The sequence below is a fragment of the Pocillopora damicornis genome, chromosome 4 (genome assembly GCF_964200805.1).
Source record: "Pocillopora damicornis chromosome 4, jaPocDami1.2, whole genome shotgun sequence".
Taxonomy (NCBI): domain Eukaryota; kingdom Metazoa; phylum Cnidaria; class Anthozoa; order Scleractinia; family Pocilloporidae; genus Pocillopora; species Pocillopora damicornis.
The window spans coordinates 5,069,741-5,089,006 of NC_142673.1; the positions used below are offsets into that span (position 1 = coordinate 5,069,741).

General features: G+C 36.1%; 1 long non-coding RNA gene across 1 annotated transcript; it reads right to left on the minus strand.

Annotated features, from left to right (window-relative positions):
* Positions 1-2,006: 2,006 nt before the first annotated feature.
* LOC149046570 (uncharacterized) lies at positions 2,007-18,962 on the minus strand. Its single transcript, XR_016186056.1, has 2 exons — positions 18,579-18,962; positions 2,007-2,312 (listed from the first exon to the last, which is right to left on the minus strand). It is a non-coding gene; the product is annotated as an uncharacterized LOC149046570 (long non-coding RNA).
* Between the last annotated feature and the right edge of the window lie 304 nt (positions 18,963-19,266).

The window sequence follows — 19,266 nt, forward strand, 5'->3', positions numbered from 1 at the left end:
GTTAAATGTTCGTAAAATGCGACTGTTAAATGCTCGTAAAATGCGACTGTTAAATGTTCGTAAAAATACGTTAAATGCTCGTAAAATGCGACTAAATGTTCGTGAAATGCGACCGTTAAATGTTCGTAAAATGCGACTCTTAAATGTTCGTAAAATGCGACTCTTAAATGTTCGTAAAATGCGACTAAATGTTCGTAAAATGCGACTCTTAAATGTTCGTAAAATGCGACTCTTAAATGTTCATAAAATGCGACCGTTAAATGTTCGTAAAATGCGACTCTTAAATGTTCGTAAAATGCGACTCTTAAATGTTCGTAAAATGCGACTAAATGTTCGTAAATGCGACTCTTAAATGTTCGTAAAATGCGACTCTTAAATGTTCATAAAATGCGACCGTTAAATGTTCGTAAAATGCGACTCTTAAATGTTCGTAAAATGTTTGTAAAATGCGACTAAATGATCGTAAAATACGACCTTTAAATGTTCGTAAAATGCGACTCTTAAATGTTCGTAAAAATACGTTAAATGTTCGTAAAATGCGACTAAATGTTCGTAAAATGTTGGTGTTAAATGTTCGTAAAAATACGCCTGTTAAATATTTGTTAAATGCGACGGTTAAAAGTTCGTAAAATGCGACTAAATGTTCGTAAAATGTTGGTGTTAAATGTTCGTAAAAATACGCCTGTTAAATATTTGTTAAATGCGACGGTTAAAAGTTCGTAAAATGCGACTCTTAAATGTTCGTAAAAATACGACCGCTAAATGTTCGTAAAATGCAGCTGTGAAATGTTCGTAAATGCGACTCTTAAATGTTCGTAAATGCGACTCTTAAATGTTCGTAAATGCGACTCTTAAATGTTCGTAAAATGCGACTCTTAAATGTTCATAAAATGCGACCGTTAAATGTTCGTAAAATGCGACTCTTAAATGTTCGTAAAAATACGTTAAATGTTTGTAAAATGCGACTAAATGTTCGTAAAATACGACCGTTAAATGTTCGTAAAATGCGACTCTTAAATGTTCGTAAAAATACGTTAAATGTTCGTAAAATGCGAGTAAACGTTCGTAAAATGTTGGTGTTAAATGTTCGTAAAAATACGACCGTTAAATGTTCGTAAAATGCAGCTGTGAAATGTTCGTAAAATGTGACTGTTAACTGGGTCTTATCGGTTAAATGCGTCTGTTAAATTTTCGTGAAAAGCGATCTTTAATTGTTCGTAAAAAGTGATTTTTAAATGTTCGTAAAAAGCGATTAAAATGCAACTGTTGATTGTTCATAAAAAGCGCCGTTAAAATTTCGTATGTTGTTAATTTGCGACTATAACGTGTTCGTAAAATGTGCCCATTAAGTGTTCGTAAAATTTGCTAGTTGAGTGTTCGTAAAATGCGCCCGTTAAGTGTTTATGAAATGCGATTGATTAGAATTCGTAAAATGTGACTGTAAAGTTTTCTTAAAATTTGCCAAAAGTGCACCTGTTATGTTTTTGTAAAATGCGACCGTGAAGTGTTCTCAAAAATGGGACCATTAAGCGTTCGTAAAATGCGACAGTTTAGTGCTCTAAAGTGCACGACCGTAGACTGTTCGTAACATGCATGATTTGAGAAGCGTCTGGTTGAATGCACGACTACAAAAAGTCCTTCAGATGCACGAGTTTGAATTACTCTTAAAATGCCAAATGTAAAGGGTTCTGGATGTAAGTTGCAGGGACAGAACAGCTGAAAGATTGTCGTTGGAATTAAGATTGCAACAGTTCATGGGTGGCGATAAAACACAAAAAGCTCTTTAGTCAAAGCGAGAGGGAGCTAAATAACTCTAACCTCTGCAAGGCTCTCGGTTAATGGAAATGAGCAAAAGAACGAAATGGCGGGTTCATGCACCCGCAACAGTAGTTCATCGCTCGCCCGCCCAGTGAGTTAGAGCCTGAAACAGGCTAAAATAAATCAAACTGATTAATCACTCAAAGGCAAATGTAACATGTTCATCAAAATTTATTGATGAATTACTAGAACAAAACATAAATGTACAAAAGATTTGGCCTCGTGAATAAACAGCAACATCATTGTTTTTTTTTATTTACAAGTATAATCAAGCGAACAGCAAAAAGTAGAATAATGCCGGTTCCCGCAACTGCCTTAATTAACGCCTATTACCGACATGTGGCTTCACTATTTCCATTTTTATGGTGATTGCCTCCACCGATTTTCCTCCGGTCAAGGAAACAACAAAGTGTTTGCCCTCTTTAAGATGAATCCTCCAGGGAGCAATCTCCATATAAGCCTCGATTTTCTGTTCAGCAGTAACGACAGCGAAGCTGTTGAAGAAAGAAAACAATATTTACTTTAATTCATTACTTTTTGGAACGTTGAACAACTGTGCCGCTATGCGTTTTGAGGCATCCAGTGACCTAGGATTTTTTTAGGGTATTGCGATTAACTAGTTTCCAAGACACAACATAACCAAGTTTCTACTAAAAGGTTTTATGAGCCACGGGTCAGCTTTTTATGATCTCTTTTAGTTCGGATTTTTTTCTTTTTTCGGTTTTTCGTAGTTCAAAGCTTTGTTTGTAAGCAATTGGATATCCCGGTTCACCGAAACATTAGAAACCTTGGTTGTTAGAGATTTTATCACACGGTTTTCAAGACATTCCATGACTCGGTTCTTAGGCGCTTTAACCTAATTTTCAAGTTTCACATTTTACGAACATTTAACAGTCGCATTTTAGGAATATTTTACGTATTTTTACGAACATTTAACAGTCGCATTTTACGAACATTTAAGAGTCGCATTTTAGGAATATTTTACGTATTTTTACGAACATTTAAGAGTCGCATTTTACGAACATTTAACGGTCGTATTTTACGATCATTTAGTCGCATTTTACAAACATTTTACGAACATTTAAGAGTCGCATTTTACGAACATTTAACGGTCGCATTTTATGAACATTTAAGAGTCGCATTTTACGAACATTTAAGAGTCGCATTTACGAACATTTAAGAGTCGCATTTTACGAACATTTAGTCGCATTTTACAAACATTTAAGAGTCGCATTTTACGAACATTTAAGAGTCGCATTTTACGAACATTTAACGGTCGCATTTTACGAACATTTAGTCGCATTTTACGAGCATTTAACGTATTTTTACGAACATTTAAGTACTTAAGATGTGCTTGCATTGTATAAATCTCGATCTCAATGATAGTGGAACGGTAAGAAGTGTTCGCATGATACAAAAAATCAATCCTGATATTGATATTTTTGTTTTTAGATCGATCATGTTCATTTTTTGTTTGTTTGTTTTTTCTGGTTTTTCAGCATGGTGGTTTAACCCCTTTGATTTTCCGATAGTACTAAGTCGTTAGGTTTTAAGTAGTACTTCCATAGCATTCGCTTTAAACAAGTGATTTACAAAAAGAAACACGTGGTGGCCAGCACCATTTTAACGAGGTACAGAAGCGATTAGGGATGAGAACACAATGGGGTACTTGAAACCAAGGCACGAACGGTGCCGACTTCATGGGGTTTGTCCTGAACGATTATTACCGTAAGTTTGGGGATTTGATTCAGAATTGAAATCTCGTACTCTGCTTTTGTTCGCAGGTGACTTTCAGAACAGAATAAGAACAGTCCAAGAAAAGAAAACAGTCCAAGAAAAGTAGTTTTTTCAAATTTATTCTTTGTTGTAGTTATTAAAAACGTAAAGAAAATGAAATTTGTTATCTCTTTCTCTATGACCTAATAATTAAATTACATCCACTTTAAGTAAACAGGTGTTGGGTGCGTGATAAGACGAGCCGAAAAAAGTGTTTCGTGTCTCAGAAATTCAGTGATGATGGCCAAACCCAGTTGATACCCTACCCCCTAACAATATAGGCAATCTTCAAATTATTTCCCATTGTTTATTATTTCCTGGCACTCTAAGTGTAAGATTCCTAAATCAATTCATTGACCTCAAATTATCATGTTTTAGACCGCCTTAAATCTCTTCCTGAGGTCTTAGATACTAGGGTTACAAGTAACTGAATGCCGTGAATTTTAAAAACACTTAACTGACATATTTTAATTGCCACCCAAGAAAGTTTGCAATTCTAAATCCAACGACAATCCCTCAGTTGTTTTCTCTCAGCAACTTACATCCAAAACCCTTTACATTCGGCATTTTAAGAGTAATTCAAACTCTTGAATCTGAAGGCCTTTTTGTTGTCGTGCATTCTACCAGATGCTTCTTAAGGCGTGCATTTTACTAACAATCTACGGTTGTGCATTTTACAAAAACGAAACTGCCGCACTTTGCAAGCACTTAGTAGTCGCACTCTAAAAAAATCTATACGAAAACTTCACAATCGAATTTCACAAACACTGAACAGGCTCGTTTTACGAACACTCAATTTGAAAATTTTACGAACACTTAACGGGCGAATTTTACGAACACGTAGCAGTCGCAATTTAAGCACATTTAAAAGTCGCAGTTTACGAACATTTAACGGGCGTATTTTACGAAATTTAGTCGCATTTTACAAATATTTAACGGTCGCATGTTACGAACATTTTAGTCGCATTTTACGAACATTTAACGTATTTTTACGAACATTTAACTGTTGTATTTTACGAACATTTAACTGTCGCATTTTACGAACATTTAACGATCGCATTTTACGAACATTTAGTCGCATTTTACGAACTTTTAACCGTCGCATTTTATAAACATTTAAAGGGCGTATATTTACGAACATTTCACAGCTGCATTTTACGAACATTTAAAGGTCGCATTTTACGAACATTTAACGTATTTTTACGAACATTTAGCGTATTTTTACGAACATTTAGCGTATTTTTACGAACATTTAAGAGTCGCATTTTACGAACATTTAACGTATTTTTACGAACATTTAAGAGTCGCATTTTACGAACATTTAACAGTCACATTTTACGAACATTTAACAGTCACATTTTAGGAATATTTTACGTATTTTTACGAACATTTAACAGTCGCATTTTAGGAATATTTTACGTATTTTTACGAACATTTAACAGTCGCATTTTACGAACATTTAAGTCGCATTTTAGGAATATTTTACGTATTTTTACGAACATTTAAAAGTCGCATTTTACAAATATTTAACGGTCGCATTTTACGAACATTTTAGTCGCATTTTACGAACATTTAACGTATTTTTACGAACATTTAACTGTCGCATTTTACTAACATTTAACAGTCGCATTTTACGAACATTTAGTCGCATTTTACGAACATTTAACAGTCGCATTTTACGAACATTTAACGGGTGCTTTTTACAAACTTTAAGGTCGTACATTTTAAAAACATTTATTACATAAGGCTATTCATTTGACCTTAATTACATAAGGGTTGTTTACTAGTACTGTTTTATATAGGCTGTTTTGTCGTAAATTTAAATGGCTCTGTTACATAGCGCCTTCGGTCCAGATACTGATATTGATCCCATACATACATATATATAATATATATATATATACATACATACATATATATATATATATATATACATATATATATACATATATACATACATACATACATATATATATATATATATACATATATATATATATATATATATATATACAAGCGAGTCGAGAAAAACGGGCAAGAAAGTTAGAGAGGACACCAAAATAGGCAGAATGCGGTGAAAGGAACGTGAAAAAGAATAGGAAAAGACATGGGTAAAAAGGCAAATATGTAGCGAGTAGGAACATGAGAAGGAAATAAAAAGACAGTCCTGAAAACAGACTGAGAAGAGGTCATCAACAAAGAGAAGCGAACTACAAAGGATCTGAGAAAGACGAGGAGGTAGGTCGTGTCCTATCTGGGTTTTCTTTAGCGTTAAGGCCCAGAAAAATTCAAATCTTTTTTGGCCGATGACTTTGGCCGTCATCGCCTAAAAACCCTCGCGCCGATTCATCGCTCGAATAACATTTCAAAGTGTTCGTATTCTTCAAGGTATTTCTTTTCCTGTCGTTTGGAATGTTTTATGCAGTCGTGGTGTTAATGGAAAAGAAGTCATCTTACGGATTTTGTTTAGCCCAGAAAGCTTTCAAATGATAGCGAACGGCGAGCGCAAGTTTCTACCTCTTTCTCTCTCTGGTCAACTATCGCAGGATTTACTCTGTTCATTTAAAAAAATCGCGCTTTGAAGTGTTTTTTTAGCCTAAGAACGAAGTGGTAGCCTTTCCCAAAATTAAAATAAAATGAGACTGAGTCAGCGATGTCCATGTTTACATTAATCCTGACGCGGTAATTTGATTTTGACAATATTGTCATGTGAGAACCCGTCAAACATCTGAGAATTAAATTACGGACCGCAAATGTGTGGTGCACGTGCGAACAAACTCACGGGTAAAATGAAATTAGTTCTACCGCTGAATGAGTGAACTTCATTGCTTAGTCATGGTACTTTTCAGCGCTATACTCGATTCGTACGAACTTCAGGAAATAATTTCAATTGTCTCACCAAACATGGAGCCACTCTCTCTTCTCTCAACATCTCGAGGCGTACTTACTGCTCGGGTAATGATGAACGAGGTTGCGATACGATATTTTTTTCCTAACGCTGGAAACTAAAGAATCAGTCTCTGAAATCGATAGTCATCACATTTTGCAAGCAGCGTCTGAGCTGTGATCGTGTAATTAAATGGGGTCTTAGCAATTTGAGCTCACAAGCACACTGGTGAGCACATAGTTAGCGTAAATAATTGCTTTTTACAGTTTTTTAATTCTAGAGCCGTTTTTGAGAGTCCGTTTCTGTAACGTTCTCGGATATTTTCTATTGAATTCACTAAGGTGAATTCAGTAATTAAGTGCCGCTCTCGCTAAGAGCGGTCCTCTCGACTTCCCGTCAGAAAAGAGTTTTTCTTTTAATTTTTGCCCATGAAAAGGGTTTAGGGCACATGTTTCAAAAATCGTTTAGTTGTTCTCCAATTCTCTTTTTTTGCGTCGTCACAAGTCAAAAATGATTTTTGGCCAGACCACAAAAGTGGACAGCGATAGAGAGTGTAAATTTCAAAGATTTTGTCCAGCGTGCAGCGACTGTAACAATGTAGCTCACGGAATTCTATCTTGCTACAAGTTATAATTAGTTCACAGACAAATATGGAAACTTCAGTCGAAATATTTTTCATACCAGCGTGATCAGAGGAGACCCTTCTCTTCGACCTTAATTTGCATATCAAAAATGCACTACTTTGTACGAAAGAATTCTCATAATGCAGGCGTTAGTCGGGCTGAAAAAGCATATCCGTGCATAGTTTATGCAGCAATGAGGTCACAGATTGCCTCAAATCCGTGGGTATATCTCTAGTTTCCATCTACCAACTTCTTAAAAACAACGCAAATCCATGTGTTTGCTCAATTGCGCTCGTGTCAAAGATAAGCATGATTCTGAAAATTGACCAAGATCTCCTTTTTTCAGTTCAAACTTCGCTCGTTTATCTTCTACGTTGAGGACTGTAGGTGTTCATAGCATCTGGATGGAGATTAGATGCCGAGTGTCCTAAAACGTTGCGTAAACGTGATCTGTCGTAAAGATTGCGCGGTTGCGTGACTTACAAAGTAGACAAAGGTGATAGGAAGGCGCCTTCTCGATAATTTACGTTGAAATATCAAGTCATGAACTACGCACAGTGTAGAGAAGAGCAAAATTAAAGAACAAAATTTGACACTCTGGCATAACAGACATATCGCGTCGCTTAAAAGGACACAAAAACAACTTAAAATAGGTCACAGTGTTTATATTTACAAAACAACACGCATACACTATGAAACAATTCTTGCAGTTTCTCCCGAGATTTAGTTCACGAACCCGATGAACTAGCCCTCCTTTCTGCAAATTTGTTTCCATCGTTAATGATGTTACGCTCTTATGGACCACAACGGTTTTGAGCGACAAACTCGACACTTCTCTGCGACCATCAATATCAATTGGACAAACCCAGCTTGGGTTGGGTATTTCAGCCCTCATTTGGAAAAAATAAAACAGTTATTGATATGTTCTAAACATCAGAACACCTGAGAAGACACTGGAAATATAGTAAAAGTATTTTTTAGTATCCAGAGCAAAAAGAAGAATGTGAGGCGGGGAAAGGAGACTGAGTTTACAACGCCATTTGTGACTGGACGCAATAGTCTCCACTATTGTTCTGACGTTTCGTATCAATGTTGATTCGCATCAGAAGAATCAAAGATTTATTGTAACAATTTCAATAGTTCGAATGCAGTAGTTTGGTCAAATCTAATTCTTGCGTATACTGTACGACTCGCTATAATAAATGCGGTAGAATTGGAACGAAATGGCTGGGTTTTTTTTTTTTTACCTTTATTGAGGAATGTTGTGTTGTGATTGAAAATAACATCGACAAAAAGCTTGCAAATAGAATTAGTTACCAAATATGATACAAAGGAGGGGGGGTGGGAGTCCAAATCTGCGAAAAGGGGATCCATATCTGCTGGCAGATTTGAATCGGGGAGCTCTAAATCCGCTGTGACAACAGGACGAAGTATCGAGTCATTTTAAGTACTACCAGCTATCCAGCGAAATCCTCGATTAAAAGTTTAGTTTGTTTCGTTCTGGTCACAGAACATTGGTATGTTCTAAATATCCGAACACTTGAAAACACTTGTTAACAGCCACATCACAAGGGAAAATGTGAGGCAGTAAAAGAAAGCCAGACTAACTGGAGATGTTTTCGAAGTTTTCGGAATTAAAGTTGTAGTCGGATCACATGGGTAATATATTTGCAATTTCTTGAGAGTGAAGGTTATTATTTAACTAAAAATTGATTCGTAAGTGTCTATCTGGGCAATCTGCACTAGCAGACAAAACCAGAATTCTCTTGGCAAAATCAAAGGACAAGTTGTGTCATGACGAAATTTTGTCTCGATTTTTGCATCCGCTTTAAATTTCCAAACTGTCAAATTTCGTCAGCGCTTGATCTGCTCATGAGACCAGCTGGCATAGTTTGCCAATGGACTCAAACTCCAGTTTCAGGATTCATCGTGCGTCGTTTCAAAGTTTTAAAATCCACGAGTTTCGCGACAAAAGAAAGTTAATGCCTTCCGCGTAAATTTTAATGAGTTCAATAACAAGCTGGTGACAGCTTTTACGACAAATGGCGTTGTAAACTCAGTCTCCTATCCCTGCTCACATTCTTCTTTTTGCTCTGGGTACTAAAAAATACTTTTACAATATTTCCAGTGTCTTCTCAGGTGTTCTGATGTTTAAAACATACCAATAACTGTTTTATTTTTTCCAAATGATGGCTGAAATACCCAAAGCTACTCCGATCTTTGCTTTCCATGACTCAAGTAAACATTTTTAAAAGTTAAAATTCTCATTAAAATGTAAAATTCTTTAGTCTAATTTAATAACTTTCGATTCTAATTCGTTACATGTACTAATTTTGGTTCCAACTTGTAAAACCCGCGAAACAGGTCGCATGACAAAGAGAAAAGTTTGCACAATGGCGTCACGCAATACATCAAGCTGGGTTTGTCCAATTGATTTTGATGATCGCAAGGAAATGTAGAGTTTGTCGCTCAAAACCGCTGTGGTCCATTAGAGCGTAACATCATTAACGATGGAAACAAATTTGCAGAAAGGAGGGCTATTTCATCGGGTTCCGTAAACTAAATCTCGGGAGAAACTGCAAGAATTGTTTCAGAGTGTGTGCGTGTTGTTTTGTAAATAAAAACAGTCACTTATTTTAAGTTGTTTTTGTGTCCTTTTAAGCAACGCGATATCTCTGTTATGACCAGAGTGCCAAATTTTGTTCTTTAATTTTGCTCTTCTCTACACTGTGCGTAATTCATGACCTGATATTTCAACGTAAATTATCGAGAAGGCGTCTTCCGATCACCTTTGTCTACTAAATAAGTCACGCAAGCGCGCAAGCGTTGCGACAGATCACGTTTTGACACGATTACGCAACGTTTTAGGACAACTCGGCATCTAATCTCCATTCAGTTGCTATGAAAACCTAGAGTCCTCAACGTGGAAGATAAAAGAACGAAGTTTGAACGGTCAAAAGGAGATCTTGGTCAATTTTCAGAATCATGCAAATGATCTTTGACACGTACGCAATTGAGCAAACACATGGATCTTCGTTGTTTTTAAGAAGTTGGTGGATGGAAGCTAGAGATATACCCGCGAGTTTGAGGCAGTCCGAGACCTCATTGGTGTATGAACTATGCACTGATATGCTTTTTCAGCCCGATTAACGCCTGCATTATGAGAATTCTTTCGTACAAAGTAGTGCACTTTTAATATGCAAATTAAGGTCGAAGAGAAGGGTCTCCTCTGATCACGCTGGTATGAAAAATATTTCAGCTTAAGTTTTCATACTTTGTCTATGAACTAACTGAACACATCTTGTAACTTGTAGCAAGATAGAATTCCGTGAGCTACATTTTTGCAGTCGCTGCGCGCTGGACAAAATCTTTGAAATTTACACTTTCTATCGCTGTCCACTTTTGTGGTCTGGCCAAAAATCATTTTTGACTTGTGGAGACGCAAAAAAAGAGAATTGGAGAGCAACTAAACTGTTTTTGAAACATGCGTCCTAAACCCTTTTCATGGGCAAAAATTAAAACAAAACTTTTTTCCGACGGGAAGTCAAGAGGACCGCTCTTAGCGAGGCACTTAAGAACGATAAATCCGTGTATGTAGCACAAGTGAAGAACATTTTAACCTTTCCATAAGATTGTAGGAAACTATATTTAATTGACTCTCGATAAATTGTCCTGCCATATCGCGTTGATTATTTTATTACTTTGTAGCCCAATAGCCCGGCTTATGACTCTGGAGGTACTGAACTTGATATATTTGATACACAAGGCACCCTTGAAGGAGGAATTTTAGAATAAAATAATTGCTTTTATGACTGCACATCGCACCCCATTTACATAATTATGTAGCTAATTGCTGTAAAATACTTATTATAGCTTTCTTCAGAAGCAAAGACACGTAGGTAATATGCTTCTGCTTTATTTTTATTGTAAGGGTTTTCTTTTTATGTAACATATATCCATTCCTTTAATTTCCTCCTTAACCTGCCTACAAATAATAAAATTTTATGTTTCAACCCTTTAACTCTCAAGATCTCACGGGTAATTCTCCTCACTGTCTGCCAAAGAATTATTATTATATTTGCTTGGAGAATTTGGTACCGCATCAATTAGTGATCCCTTAATTGATATTTTTCAATTCATCTCTCTTATTTCTATCTACAAATAGTTAAGATCGCAAGGAAAGCAGACAGATGAACAGAAGACAATGAAATGAGGGAAACTATAAACATTTCCCTTTGGTAGAAGAAACGATCACAGGATACTTAAGAAGGGAAACTTGAATTGTGCTAGCCAATTTCTTCTATTGCTCTTCATGCTTTTGATCAAATAAAATTTATTCAGTTGTAGGGTTTGCTTACAATGTGTCAAATCACCGATGTGGACTTGATTCTTCTCAGATCCAGGTAAAATGTCAGGTGGGATATAAGTGGGATCCTGGCAATCCTTAAGTAGGTGATGGGATCCCACCTTTCCCACCTGGGTTGAAAATTTGATCCCACCTGGGATCATTTAATGCAGGATTCCTGCATCCCACCCAGGATCTTAGGAGGGATTTCTGCATCCCACCTGGGAGTTTAGGCAGGACTTATGCATTCTACCCGGGATCCTAGTTGGGACATATCAAACTCATGGGGTACAAATAGTCTTAACATGAATGTAGTGACCACGCCCACTTCAACACCCCACTCAAATCGAGTGTAATTTTCGAATGTTTTACCATCGTGCGGATTCTCTACGGAAAAAGCGCTCAATGTACCTCTGAAATATTAAATTATAATATTGTGGCTTTCTATTTCGCTAATTTTCTAACTTGAAGGTAAAGTTTTTCCCTCGTCATTTTTACCATTTCTCCGAGCGGTTGCGTGAAATTAACAAGGCGTTTTTGACCAAAACACGACCGAGCGAAGGGTCTCGGGCGATATCTCTTTTACGCAGGCGCAAATTAAAAATGTACCGCCAGAATCAAAAAGAGGAACAAATTTCCTTTGTTTTGATATGTAAAGTGTCGGACAAAAAGCAGATTTACCCTCGTCAAATGGCGTTTTGAAAACAGCTGTATCTTCCTCCTTTTGATTTTTTTCCTGTTTTGTAAAGCGTGAAAGCAGTAGGAGAGGGATCGGGAAACTCAGAAAGCGCTTCGGGAATTAACCTGCCATCGTTTACTTAGAAGATAAACAAGTAAGATTTGTGAAGTTCGTTGAAGTATGAAGTCTAAATAAAAGCCTTTTTTAAGCTTGTTTGCTGGATTTTTCGTAAACTTCCCTGATTAATTTTTCGTTTCAGCTTACTAATCTATACCATTTCAAAGCAATGTAAAGACGTTTGGGAATATTCTGACCTTGCTTTGCTTTGAAAAATTCGACTAAAGAGGGAGCAGAATTTAAATCACTACCTTCTTTGTCAAATTTTTGATAACATGAATTATTGAGGTTTTTTCTTTCTTCTTCTTCTTCATTTTTCTTCATTTTGATATACAACAGCCAATTCCTTTAAATGTTGAGCCATATTACACTGTGGACTGCATAAATAAATGAAGAAAAAGGAATATGCTGAGCTGTGCTGTTATTCTTTAAAACTGTTCAGTAAATAAATTTGTTAATGAAACAACGTCAAACACATGCTGGTTCATTGCAAATAAATTATGAGATCTTTATCTCATATAGTCTGTGTATTCATGTACTGTTTGAATAATTTATGATCAACAGCTTGGGTAAGATAATGGGATCCCATTGGAGGTGTCAATGTGTTATTTAGGTAGTTGGAAAGTTTTGGACCCTCAGTGGATTGATGGGGTCTATAGCTCACCTAGAAAAATTTTATCCTCTTAATTTGAAGGATTAGGTTACAAAAGGGATTGATAAGATATCCCATCTGGTACATTTCATAAATCTGTGGTCTCCAGTGTTAGACAGGATCCCTCTAAGGATTTTCGTAAAGTGAGAAGCCATCTGAAATTTTATGCAGGGTCTAAACTGGGATTGGCAGGATCCCAGGTGTGATTCCACCTGGGATATGATTTCCCAGGTCGGAAACTATCTTAAGTTTGAGGCAGGATCCCAAGAGGGATTGGTGGGATTCTATGGTTAATCCCATCTCGGATGTGCTTTCCTGGGTGGGATGCTACTAGGAATTTAAGGCAGGATCCCAACTTCAACTGCCAGGATCCCATGTGTGATCCCATGCAGGATGTTCCATAATCCCAGGTGGGATCTCACCTTATATTTTTACCTGAGCTGGGCATGATTGATTTGTGATATTTAGAATGGCAGAAGCAGGAAAGACACATTGAGCTTTTTCCTATTCACAAGTAAGTTTATTAGATTTTGGATTCTAAATTCAAACTGGGTGAGATTAAATTTATCCATATCATGCTTTATTATGGTTTGTATACATGGGAAGGTAATTGTTATTGTAGCTTCACAGAATGATGTTTTCATTGCTGTTGCAACTAACATTTACAACAGAGTTTCATTTAACATAGAATGGTTTAAGAACTTTCTTTCTTTCTCTCAAATACTATTTACTATTTTTGGAGCACTGTTAACCCTTTACAACCTAACATCAGTATGCATATTCTCCATACTGTTCTCAATAAATTTCTTTACTTGCTGGCAGGGAGAATTTTTTTGACAATCAAGAGGTTCTTCAGTTTATTATCATTTCCTTTATTCTCATAACCTTAATGTTTGATTCAGGGGTGATATTGAAAAGGGAAGTTAGATGCTAGTCACTATCAGGGATTAAAGGGTTAAGGGAAGCAGGTTACTAAAAAAAATTATAACTTTGATTCAAGCAAGTATTTGAATATGTGAGTAACATTTGATGTTTTCACATTTAACAGGATGATCAAGTGGAAGATGGCCTCAAAAGGGAGTGAACTTGACTGTAACAATTAGGTCACTACTTTTGAAACTTGAGCACTTGGTAAATACACATTGGCCTGTAATTCTGATGATTACAGTTTGCTGAGGTAGTTGAAATGTTAGTTCCCAAACAGGAACCATCCACATGACCTGCACAATCTTAAGCTATGAGATAACTTAAGAAAAATGCATTTGTGTCAGTAGAACTATTGTAAGTACAGTACCACCTAGTGACAAAAATTAATGATTTCCTGTTAGTATTAATGTTTAGGAGAAGTTATAGTGGTAACTGACCCTTTTTTGCTAAAATGCATAGGATTTAATGATTGTAATGTATATCTCTTAGCTTTTAAACTTTTAACTTTTTATTAATTGTAACTGTTTGCCATATCTATTTCTTTGTTCCTCGAGCCCTCAAAACTTGAAGCAGGTTAGTCAAGTATCTGACTTCTTTGTTTGGAATTGTGTGATTTATTTATTTATTTATTATTGATTGATTTATAATTTTGCTGTGTAAGTTGCCACATCTTAACATGTAATATTATCATTTGAGTTGCATTAAATACTCTTGCTCAAGCTTTCATTAATGCATGGTGTTTCTTACCAATACTCATACCCAAACTAAACATTGATATAAGGAATTGGTCTCAAGATATGTGAGTTTTAAAGGGTTGGAAATTGGAAAAGCAAAGATCCCCCTTTAATTAGGACTGAAACTAAAGTGGGCTCTGCTATTTTAATTCATATGTTTATTTTGACCTGCATGGAAGTGAAATTAATTGGCATCCACATAATGCATAAAGCAAGAATATAAATGACTTAAATGTAGCTTAACAGGTTATAAAATTAAAATAAGAAAGTTGTGCAGAACATATCTTGCCTTTTATCCTTCTCTAGATATTTTACTCAAATAACATAGTCACTATCAGTCTGTCTCACTCTCACTCTCCACTGAGCTTGTGGAAAGATGATAACCTTGGTATTTTTTTAAATGAATAAAGGAAAGCCTGCCTTCTTACCACAGTTAGTTCTTTTGCACATCATCAGTACATACTTAGTCTTATTTGTATATCAAGTTAATTGTTCTAGGTAGGCTAACCTAATAAATTAGATGTGAAAATTTCTTTGTTTGACTCAATTTGACCGGACAAACCTAAACTGAATAAATAGAAACTTGAAATTTATTTCTTCTCCTTTTGAAGTGTACATCAAAATTTTGAAGTCATGGCAGGCTTGTGTTTCAACATATAAAACTATTAAAAAGGTTGCTTACCTTTTTTCATTGGTACTCATTTCTTTTACTAAGAATCAAGATTGTTTATTTGGCCTATGCTGGGTTCTAATTTTTCAAAGAAATTTACATTCTTTTAAATATTCTAATATGGTATCCTAGTATCAGTTAATATTCATGGAATTAAAATAGTTCCATCAAATCTTGCAAATTTTTGGTACATTTTCCACTGATTTTACTGACATTTCATCATGTGTAGGGTTTGGAATTGGCTACAAAAGTATAGTTAAATTAACTATTTGTGCACAGCCTATGCATCAAATATTTGTAATAAAAGATTGTAACCTTCTTAAAACTAGTTTATCACAATAAGAATGAGCTACTATAGGCACAGGTATGGCTATCACAATGATAGTTTCCAGGTTTGAAAAAAGTCACTGCCTACTAAAATCCTCAGTTCCTTTACCTTGACAGCCCAACCTCATCAAAACATTGGCAACAGGAGCGATTAGCAAATAAACAATACAGACAAGAGAGCTTATTTCCTCATAAACCCTCCTCAATCCTGTTTGCTTACTATGGACATGAAATTTCAAACATGGTGTATGTTTCCCTGACTAATTATTTTGTAATGGTGTTTACAAATTGTGGAAAATGGTTGGGTTGAAATATGATACAACGACTTGCCAGTAGATAGTCAAATGAAACCTTTTTACATGTCAGTAAAATTTATTGTTGTGTTTCATGTTAACATGATGCAATAACACTACCTTCCAGTAAATTCAACTATTTGCAAACATGAGAAAATACCATCAACAATTTTTCAACCCATTTAATACAACCAATAACAACATCAACTCAAATTGATTGCTGTGATGTAGAAATGAAATCCAGGTATTACCTCAAGTTTTCCACTAATGTCTCATGATCAAATCCTAAGTCTCTCTTCGTCATCAAGTTTTAATCATGACATTTTAGCTCTAGCTTGTCTTCTTTTAAAGCAAACTTTTGCAACGTAAGAAATATGTTAGACAAATTTAGTACTTCATTAGCTAGAGTTGCTAAGATCGTGGGCAGTTGGCTTAAAGAAACCTACATTATAAGTAGTTACCGCAGAGGTTACCGAATCAAATAACAGAAAGAATCTCAAAAAGAAGCCGTGTATTTCCAGCCAGAGGACAGTCATAAAGCAATAGCCAAAAGTGGAAAAGTTTTAAGAAATTACAGGTTCAAACACGAGTTGAAAATGACTTTTCTTTTTAATTTTTACGCGAAACAGAGGGGTTTGAAACGTTAGGGGAAAAATGGTGGGACAAGCAGTCATACCTGGCAACTTCAAGAGAAGATATGAGAGAGGCCCATACGATTCTGGCGTCATGATTTACTAATTCACTGTTATCACGTGAATACTCTTTAATCGGCTGGTATGTCTAAACTCGTAGTAGTTTACCGTCGTCTCTTCTTTTAATTTTGGCTCATTTCCCCGAACCAAAATTATCAGTCACGCTCAACAGAATATAATTTCAACTGATACTGACATCGCTTCCTCTGAAGAAGAAGAAATAATTCTCTATCTTCGAAAATTTGCTCAAAACATTAGGGACAACAAGGTTCTCAGTTGCTTGAAAATACCGCTGATTAGCATGCGTTTTATCGCAAGTTGTGAGAACGTCGTCCCCAGGTTCCAGACCTCTCAATTCTTCCCTTCCCTAACCACCCCCGGGAGTGGTCTCTTTAATCCCCTTGAAGAAACTCTTCTACAGCCAGTGCTGAAGAGTTTTATTACAGTCTTTTATTATAATGAGGGGCTAGAAAATTAACCAACAAGAGCTCCGCTTTTAGGCTTGGCTAAATCTATATATTAGCATTCGTCTTAAATGAGTATTGGAAATAATCAGGTAAGAAAAAATGGAGGCTGTAAGACCCAACCACAAAATACAACTCAAAAGCATATGTGATCAAAGCCGGATACACCATAACTTTCAAAGATCTACATCGCTATACATACGTAAAAACCCTTTTTCTCAATGAAATTTTTCTAAGATTATTCATTTTTCTAAAGTATGAGATACAAAGCAGGCTTCTAACTGCAATGCGTCATTGAACCATGTGTTTATTTTTCTTGCCAATTAATGTAGTGCATGTTGCGAGAAGGATAGAAATTTGCTTAAAATAGATTTCTTTTCAATTGCTTCAAGTGAGTTCTTTGGAATTCACGCGAGAGTGCGTAACCAAAATCCGCGGCAAACTAAACTAGTATGCTTCTCGCGTTCTTTTCCGAGAATTTTTTTCAAATATAATTTGCATATATTCAAAAGGCACTTTCAGATCCTCAAAAAGAGACTTTGTCCACAAATATTTGATTCCTGTAAGTCTAAGTTAGAGTTTTATCCCTTGTTCTGCTCTTTCGAAGAGGAAAGTTCTAAGACAATTGTCAGCATCTCTTAGAAGGTCGGCATCTCTTAGCATGAATGAAGTGTGATATGCAATTCCTAAACTCCAGATTATTCTGCCACTTGCTCTCTGGATCAAGATCGAAGTTTGCAAAAATTCGACAAGTTAAATAGGAGGTATAGTCCAGTTGATCGATCGACATTGAGAGTGTGTTTAGGTACGTGCTGGAATACATCGACCTAAAAGTCAATTCACCTTTTTTTTTAATTTGGCGCTGACACTCTACGAACCATAAATATATCATAGTGGAAAGTTAAACACAATGAGTTGGAATGCCGCTTTTCCGTGCAAAAGGTAGAACCTGGGATGCACATCTTAAGATTTTCAGATCGGCATGCAAAAGCATTTTACTTGTCTCTAGCCTTTCGAATTCTTCGTTTCTTATGGGTGGTTAGGAAAATCAAAGGAAATTATTGGAAGTCAATCCTATCGATCGTTCTTTAACGCAAAAAGGGGAATTTTCACACATTTCTCTAACAGACCACCTTCTATATAATTACATTCCCGAGTGAAATAAGACTTTAACACGATTGACTCGACATTAACTTGCGTAAACATATACATACTTTACGACACCCAAGTCCACACAGAGCTTTGGTGGTCTAGAAATGAGGTAACATTACTCCATAATAGGACAACTTAGCAATGTTACTATGGAAGCGCAAGGAAAAGATCTTTTCGGATATTTTTTGGTATTAAATAAAACTACGAGGATGAAAAATACTTTGCTCCTTCACACAGGGTAGCATAACTATTGGATTTGAACTATCCACATCAAATATACTGAGCGGAGATGTGACATATGACCAACATGGAGAGGGAAGATAATTTGAATATTTTGTAACACTGGTAGTACATGAAAGGGGGATCAGAGAACATATTTTGGGAAGATCACTCGCTTTCAATGAAAATGAATCTACACTTACCAAAGCGTGAACTTGGTAACCATCGCTATGGGTGGACTTGTCTCCTCGAGCGGTGTAAACAGTCACTTCGTAATCGTAAGTGCATTTGGTGAGGTGCTTTAGTCGTAGAGGTTTGTCATAGACAGCTTTCCCTAACAAACTTTCTGCATGTAAAATAACATAGAAGGCAAAGAGGAACTTGCTGCTCATTTTGTGGTCGTTTTACGCTCTTCTCTTTCAAACTTTTTGTATGGATACACTTCCTTTAGTTAGGCCATTTTCACTGTCTGTTCACAATGCAGCAGCAGATGAATTCTTTTAGATGTACGGTAACTTCTAACGCTCTCGTTTATCGAAACAAGGAAGTCAAGCACTCAGCTTTGGCTCACACCACTATCCACACATTCATTATTCACCTACAAAGGATTCCTTTGTTGCCAGTTTCAGAAAACACCATTATGCAAATCCGAAAATGTTTCATATCCTGGCTATCTTGCGGTTAACTATTGAATGTAATCGCCCTAGGGAACTAATTACATGGGAAAAGCTAATCTTCGTTTCCTCAGTTGGCAGAAAGTTAGGCACGACAGAGCAGTTTTTTCCCACTGTAGGTTTGTTCTGTTTTGTCGGATCGGAAATTATATTTGTTCATTAATCAATAAAAATTTAGTTATGCATATGCATGTCAAAAAAAGCGATATAAACCGTA